This window comes from Amblyomma americanum, chromosome 6 (assembly GCF_052857255.1).
Source record: "Amblyomma americanum isolate KBUSLIRL-KWMA chromosome 6, ASM5285725v1, whole genome shotgun sequence".
Taxonomy (NCBI): domain Eukaryota; kingdom Metazoa; phylum Arthropoda; class Arachnida; order Ixodida; family Ixodidae; genus Amblyomma; species Amblyomma americanum.
In genome coordinates, this window is record NC_135502.1 from 81,898,340 (window position 1) to 81,903,339 (window position 5,000).

General features: G+C 47.4%; 19 non-coding genes across 19 annotated transcripts; all 19 read left to right on the plus strand.

Moving 5' to 3' along the window:
- The first annotated feature begins 87 nt into the window (after positions 1 to 87).
- TRNAT-UGU (transfer RNA threonine (anticodon UGU)) lies at positions 88 to 159 on the plus strand. The gene has a single exon. It is a non-coding gene; the product is annotated as a tRNA-Thr (tRNA).
- A 355-nt stretch (positions 160 to 514) lies between these two features.
- TRNAT-CGU (transfer RNA threonine (anticodon CGU)) lies at positions 515 to 586 on the plus strand. The gene has a single exon. It is a non-coding gene; the product is annotated as a tRNA-Thr (tRNA).
- Positions 587 to 941: 355 nt separating this feature from the next.
- TRNAT-CGU (transfer RNA threonine (anticodon CGU)) lies at positions 942 to 1,013 on the plus strand. Its single transcript has one exon. It is a non-coding gene; the product is annotated as a tRNA-Thr (tRNA).
- A 142-nt stretch (positions 1,014 to 1,155) lies between these two features.
- On the plus strand, positions 1,156 to 1,226 carry TRNAR-CCU (transfer RNA arginine (anticodon CCU)). Its single transcript has one exon. It is a non-coding gene; the product is annotated as a tRNA-Arg (tRNA).
- A 142-nt stretch (positions 1,227 to 1,368) lies between these two features.
- Positions 1,369 to 1,440, plus strand: TRNAT-CGU (transfer RNA threonine (anticodon CGU)). The gene has a single exon. It is a non-coding gene; the product is annotated as a tRNA-Thr (tRNA).
- Positions 1,441 to 1,796: 356 nt separating this feature from the next.
- Positions 1,797 to 1,868, plus strand: TRNAT-CGU (transfer RNA threonine (anticodon CGU)). The gene has a single exon. It is a non-coding gene; the product is annotated as a tRNA-Thr (tRNA).
- Positions 1,869 to 2,010: 142 nt separating this feature from the next.
- TRNAT-CGU (transfer RNA threonine (anticodon CGU)) lies at positions 2,011 to 2,082 on the plus strand. Its single transcript has one exon. It is a non-coding gene; the product is annotated as a tRNA-Thr (tRNA).
- Positions 2,083 to 2,224: 142 nt separating this feature from the next.
- TRNAT-CGU (transfer RNA threonine (anticodon CGU)) lies at positions 2,225 to 2,296 on the plus strand. The gene has a single exon. It is a non-coding gene; the product is annotated as a tRNA-Thr (tRNA).
- Positions 2,297 to 2,652: 356 nt separating this feature from the next.
- Positions 2,653 to 2,724, plus strand: TRNAT-CGU (transfer RNA threonine (anticodon CGU)). The gene has a single exon. It is a non-coding gene; the product is annotated as a tRNA-Thr (tRNA).
- A 142-nt stretch (positions 2,725 to 2,866) lies between these two features.
- TRNAT-CGU (transfer RNA threonine (anticodon CGU)) lies at positions 2,867 to 2,938 on the plus strand. The gene has a single exon. It is a non-coding gene; the product is annotated as a tRNA-Thr (tRNA).
- Positions 2,939 to 3,080: 142 nt separating this feature from the next.
- On the plus strand, positions 3,081 to 3,152 carry TRNAT-CGU (transfer RNA threonine (anticodon CGU)). The gene has a single exon. It is a non-coding gene; the product is annotated as a tRNA-Thr (tRNA).
- A 142-nt stretch (positions 3,153 to 3,294) lies between these two features.
- On the plus strand, positions 3,295 to 3,366 carry TRNAT-CGU (transfer RNA threonine (anticodon CGU)). Its single transcript has one exon. It is a non-coding gene; the product is annotated as a tRNA-Thr (tRNA).
- A 142-nt stretch (positions 3,367 to 3,508) lies between these two features.
- Positions 3,509 to 3,580, plus strand: TRNAT-UGU (transfer RNA threonine (anticodon UGU)). The gene has a single exon. It is a non-coding gene; the product is annotated as a tRNA-Thr (tRNA).
- Positions 3,581 to 3,722: 142 nt separating this feature from the next.
- TRNAR-CCU (transfer RNA arginine (anticodon CCU)) lies at positions 3,723 to 3,793 on the plus strand. Its single transcript has one exon. It is a non-coding gene; the product is annotated as a tRNA-Arg (tRNA).
- Positions 3,794 to 3,935: 142 nt separating this feature from the next.
- TRNAT-CGU (transfer RNA threonine (anticodon CGU)) lies at positions 3,936 to 4,007 on the plus strand. The gene has a single exon. It is a non-coding gene; the product is annotated as a tRNA-Thr (tRNA).
- Positions 4,008 to 4,149: 142 nt separating this feature from the next.
- On the plus strand, positions 4,150 to 4,221 carry TRNAT-CGU (transfer RNA threonine (anticodon CGU)). Its single transcript has one exon. It is a non-coding gene; the product is annotated as a tRNA-Thr (tRNA).
- Positions 4,222 to 4,363: 142 nt separating this feature from the next.
- On the plus strand, positions 4,364 to 4,435 carry TRNAT-CGU (transfer RNA threonine (anticodon CGU)). Its single transcript has one exon. It is a non-coding gene; the product is annotated as a tRNA-Thr (tRNA).
- A 142-nt stretch (positions 4,436 to 4,577) lies between these two features.
- TRNAT-UGU (transfer RNA threonine (anticodon UGU)) lies at positions 4,578 to 4,649 on the plus strand. The gene has a single exon. It is a non-coding gene; the product is annotated as a tRNA-Thr (tRNA).
- Positions 4,650 to 4,791: 142 nt separating this feature from the next.
- On the plus strand, positions 4,792 to 4,863 carry TRNAT-CGU (transfer RNA threonine (anticodon CGU)). Its single transcript has one exon. It is a non-coding gene; the product is annotated as a tRNA-Thr (tRNA).
- The last annotated feature ends 137 nt before the right edge of the window (positions 4,864 to 5,000 follow it).

The following is a 5,000-nucleotide window of genomic DNA, read 5'->3' on the forward strand; positions in this document are numbered from 1 at the left end:
CGATGAGATAGAAATCCATATTCAATATGCACCGAGAGGCGCGAGCGCTTCCCTAATGTCTGATCTGAAGGAGCTGCTGTAAGAAGCGCCGCATTAGCTCAGTGGCAGAGCGCTGGTCTTGTAAACCAGCGGTCGTGAGTTCGATCCTCACTGGCGGCTGAAGCCTGACCACTTTGTTTATTTTGTTAGGTAAACATGAGTGTGCTAATTAACGCGATGAGATAGAAATCCATATTCAATATGCACCGAGAGGCGCGAGCGCTTCCCGAATGTCTGATATGAAGGAGCTGCTGTAAGAAGCGCCGCTATAGCTCTGTGGCAGAGCTCTGGTCTCCTAAACCAGCGGTCGTGAGTTCAATCCTACTGGCGGCTGAAGCCTGACCACTTTTTTTATTTTGTTAGGTAAACATGAGTGTGCTAATTAATGCGATGAGATAGAAATCCATATTCAATATGCACCGAGAGGCGCGAGCGCTTCCCTAATGTCTAATCTGAAGGAGCTGCTGTAAGAAGCGCCGCTATAGCTCAGTGGCAGAGCGCTGGTCTCGTAAACCAGCTTGCGTGAGTTCAATCCTCACTGGCGGCTGAAGACTGACCACTTTTTTTATTTTGTTAGGTAAACATGAGTGTGCTAATTAATGCGATGAGATAGAAATCCATATTCAATATGCACCGAGAGGCGCGAGCGCTTCCCTAATGTCTGATCTGAAGGAGCTGCTGTAAGAAGCGCCGCTATAGCTCTGTGGCAGAGCTCTGGTCTCCTAAACCAGCGGTCGTGAGTTCAATCCTACTGGCGGCTGAAGCCTGACCACTTTTTTTATTTTGTTAGGTAAACATGAGTGTGCTAATTAATGCGATGAGATAGAAATCCATATTCAATATGCACCGAGAGGCGCGAGCGCTTCCCTAATGTCTAATCTGAAGGAGCTGCTGTAAGAAGCGCCGCTATAGCTCAGTGGCAGAGCGCTGGTCTCGTAAACCAGCTTGCGTGAGTTCAATCCTCACTGGCGGCTGAAGACTGACCACTTTTTTTATTTTGTTAGGTAAACATGAGTGTGCTAATTAATGCGATGAGATAGAAATCCATATTCAGTATGCACCGAGAGGCGCGAGCGCTTCCCGAATGTCTGATATGAAGGAGCTGCTGTAAGAAGCGCCGCTATAGCTCAGTGGCAGAGCTCTGGTCTCCTAAACCAGCGGTCGTGAGTTCAATCCTACTGGCGGCTGAAGCCTGACCACTTTTTTTATTTTGTTAGGTAAACATGAGTGTGCTAATTAATGCGATGAGATAGAAATCCATATTCAATATGCACCGAGAGGCGCGAGCGCTTCCCTAATGTCTAATCTGAAGGAGCTGCTGTAAGAAGCGCCGCTATAGCTCAGTGGCAGAGCGCTGGTCTCGTAAACCAGCTTGCGTGAGTTCAATCCTCACTGGCGGCTGAAGACTGACCACTTTTTTTATTTTGTTAGGTAAACATGAGTGTGCTAATTAATGCGATGAGATAGAAATCCATATTCAATATGCACCGAGAGGCGCGAGCGCTTCCCTAATGTCTGATCTGAAGGAGCTGCTGTAAGAAGCGCCGCTATAGCTCTGTGGCAGAGCGCTGGTCTCGTAAACCAGCTTGCGTGAGTTCAATCCTCACTGGCGGCTGAAGACTGACCACTTTTTTTATTTTGTTAGGTAAACATGAGTGTGCTAATTAATGCGACGAGATAGAAATCCATATTCAATATGCACCGAGAGGCGCGAGCGCTTCCCTAATGTCTGATCTGAAGGAGCTGCTGTAAGAAGCGCCGCTATAGCTCAGTGGCAGAGCGCTGGTCTCGTAAACCAGCTTGCGTGAGTTCAATCCTCACTGGCGGCTGAAGCCTGACCACTTTTTTTATTTTGTTAGGTAAACATGAGTGCGCTAATTAATGCGATGAGATAGAAATCCATATTCAATATGCACCGAGAGGCGCGAGCGCTTCAGTAATGTCTGATCTGAAGGAGCTGCTGTAAGAAGCGCCGCTATAGCTCAGTGGCAGAGCGCTGGTCTCGTAAACCAGCTTGCGTGAGTTCAATCCTCACTGGCGGCTGAAGACTGACCACTTTTTTTATTTTGTTAGGTAAACATGAGTGTGCTAATTAATGCGATGAGATAGAAATCCATATTCAATATGCACCGAGAGGCGCGAGCGCTTCCCTAATGTCTGATCTGAAGGAGCTGCTGTAAGAAGCGCCGCTATAGCTCAGTGGCAGAGCGCTGGTCTCGTAAACCAGCTTGCGTGAGTTCAATCCTCACTGGCGGCTGAAGACTGATCACTTTTTTTATTTTGTTAGGTAAACATGAGTGTGCTAATTAATGCGATGAGATAGAAATCCATATTCAATATGCACCGAGAGGCGCGAGCGCTTCCCTAATGTCTGATCTGAAGGAGCTGCTGTAAGAAGCGCCGATATAGCTCAGTGGCAGAGCGCTGGTCTCGTAAACCAGCTTGCGTGAGTTCAATCCTCACTGGCGGCTGAAGACTGACCACTTTTTTTATTTTGTTAGGTAAACATGAGTGTGCTAATTAATGCGATGAGATAGAAATCCATATTCAATATGCACCGAGAGGCGCGAGCGCTTCCCTAATGTCTGATCTGAAGGAGCTGCTGTAAGAAGCGCCGCTATAGCTCAGTGGCAGAGCGCTGGTCTCGTAAACCAGCTTGCGTGAGTTCAATCCTCACTGGCGGCTGAAGACTGACCACTTTTTTTATTTTGTTAGGTAAACATGAGTGTGCTAATTAATGCGATGAGATAGAAATCCATATTCAATATGCACCGAGAGGCGCGAGCGCTTCCCTAATGTCTGATCTGAAGGAGCTGCTGTAAGAAGCGCCGCTATAGCTCAGTGGCAGAGCGCTGGTCTCGTAAACCAGCTTGCGTGAGTTCAATCCTCACTGGCGGCTGAAGACTGACCACTTTTTTTATTTTGTTAGGTAAACATGAGTGTGCTAATTATTGCGATGAGATAGAAATCCATATTCAATATGCACCGAGAGGCGCGAGCGCTTCCCTAATGTCTGATCTGAAGGAGCTGCTGTAAGAAGCGCCGCTATAGCTCAGTGGCAGAGCGCTGGTCTCGTAAACCAGCTTGCGTGAGTTCAATCCTCACTGGCGGCTGAAGACTGACCACTTTTTTTATTTTGTTAGGTAAACATGAGTGTGCTAATTATTGCGATGAGATAGAAATCCATATTCAATATGCACCGAGAGGCGCGAGCGCTTCCCTAATGTCTGATCTGAAGGAGCTGCTGTAAGAAGCGCCGCTATAGCTCAGTGGCAGAGCGCTGGTCTCGTAAACCAACGGTCGTGAGTTCAATCCTCACTGGCGGCTGAAGCCTGACCACTTTTTTTATTTTGTTAGGTAAACATGAGTGTGCTAATTAATGCGATGAGATAGAAATCCATATTCAATATGCACCGAGAGGCGCGAGCGCTTCCCTAATGTCTGATCTGAAGGAGCTGCTGTAAGAAGCGCCGCATTAGCTCAGTGGCAGAGCGCTGGTCTTGTAAACCAGCGGTCGTGAGTTCGATCCTCACTGGCGGCTGAAGCCTGACCACTTTGTTTATTTTGTTAGGTAAACATGAGTGTGCTAATTAACGCGATGAGATAGAAATCCATATTCAGTATGCACCGAGAGGCGCGAGCGCTTCCCGAATGTCTGATATGAAGGAGCTGCTGTAAGAAGCGCCGCTATAGCTCAGTGGCAGAGCTCTGGTCTCCTAAACCAGCGGTCGTGAGTTCAATCCTACTGGCGGCTGAAGCCTGACCACTTTTTTTATTTTGTTAGGTAAATATGAGTGTGCTAATTAATGCGATGAGATAGAAATCCATATTCAATATGCACCGAGAGGCGCGAGCGCTTCCCTAATGTCTGATCTGAAGGAGCTGCTGTAAGAAGCGCCGCTATAGCTCAGTGGCAGAGCGCTGGTCTCGTAAACCAGCTTGCGTGAGTTCAATCCTCACTGGCGGCTGAAGACTGACCACTTTTTTTATTTTGTTAGGTAAACATGAGTGTGCTAATTAATGCGATGAGATAGAAATCCATATTCAATATGCACCGAGAGGCGCGAGCGCTTCCCTAATGTCTGATCTGAAGGAGCTGCTGTAAGAAGCGCCGCTATAGCTCAGTGGCAGAGCGCTGGTCTCGTAAACCAGCTTGCGTGAGTTCAATCCTCACTGGCGGCTGAAGACTGACCACTTTTTTTATTTTGTTAGGTAAACATGAGTGTGCTAATTAATGCGATGAGATAGAAATCCATATTCAATATGCACCGAGAGGCGCGAGCGCTTCCCTAATGTCTGATCTGAAGGAGCTGCTGTAAGAAGCGCCGCTATAGCTCAGTGGCAGAGCGCTGGTCTCGTAAACCAGCTTGCGTGAGTTCAATCCTCACTGGCGGCTGAAGACTGACCACTTTTTTTATTTTGTTAGGTAAACATGAGTGTGCTAATTAATGCGATGAGATAGAAATCCATATTCAATATGCACCGAGAGGCGCGAGCGCTTCCCTAATATCTGATCTGTAGGAGCTGCTGTAAGAAGCGCCGCTATAGCTCAGTGGCAGAGCGCTGGTCTTGTAAACCAGCTGTCATGAGTTCGATCCTCACTGGCGGCTGAAGCCTGACCGCTTTTTTTATTTTGTTAGGTAAACATGAGTGTGCTAATTAACGCGATGAGATAGAAATCCATATTCAATATGCACCGAGAGGCGCGAGCGCTTCCCTAATGTCTGATCTGAAGGAGCTGCTGTAAGAAGCGCCGCTATAGCTCAGTGGCAGAGCGCTGGTCTCGTAAACCAGCTTGCGTGAGTTCAATCCTCACTGGCGGCTGAAGCCTGACCACTTTTTTTATTTTGTTAGGTAAACATGAGTGCGCTAATTAATGCGATGAGATAGAAATCCATATTCAATATGCACCGAGAGGCGCGAGCGCTTCAGTAATGTCTGATCTGAAGGAGCTGCTGTAA